Genomic DNA, 550 nt, shown 5'->3' with positions numbered 1-550 from the left:
TTTGCGAAGCTTTAGCGGCCATCTTTGGTGTGGGTAGGATCAGTGTATCTACCACTGAGGATCTGGAATGCTGGGAGTTGTAGTTTTGGCAGACAAGGATGCCAGGATAGATTTACAATTCGGGAACTACAGTTTAGCGCAACCAATCATCGATCAGCTTGGATCAGCATATTCCCATGTTATCCAGTGTATAATTGGATGTAAATATTGATGGGCGTGTTAGATTTATCCAATGTAGTTAGGGGATGAAAGAAGGCGTGGTTACTGTCAGGACGCTCCGGAACGTCACACGTTTGGTGACGTGCCCCGGGCGAGCGTGAGGTGCGCGCGCAGCTGTACAGCCAGCTGTTGAGCGCTGTGGAGGCAGAGAGGGTTTAGTTGTCCCCGGGGTGAGGGCGGATGGAGTCTGCGGCCTGACACGCGGGGGCCCGGACACCACTCACTTATGTGCCTGGCGCAGCCCCGCTCTGTCACCATGGGCCTCATCTTCGCCAAGCTGTGGAACTTCTTCTGCAACCAAGGCAAGTGCCTGCCAGCTGCACACAAAGAG

This window comes from Anomaloglossus baeobatrachus, chromosome 6 (genome assembly GCF_048569485.1).
Source record: "Anomaloglossus baeobatrachus isolate aAnoBae1 chromosome 6, aAnoBae1.hap1, whole genome shotgun sequence".
Lineage (NCBI taxonomy): Eukaryota > Metazoa > Chordata > Amphibia > Anura > Aromobatidae > Anomaloglossus > Anomaloglossus baeobatrachus.
Note: the sequence above shows the minus strand (reverse complement) of the source record.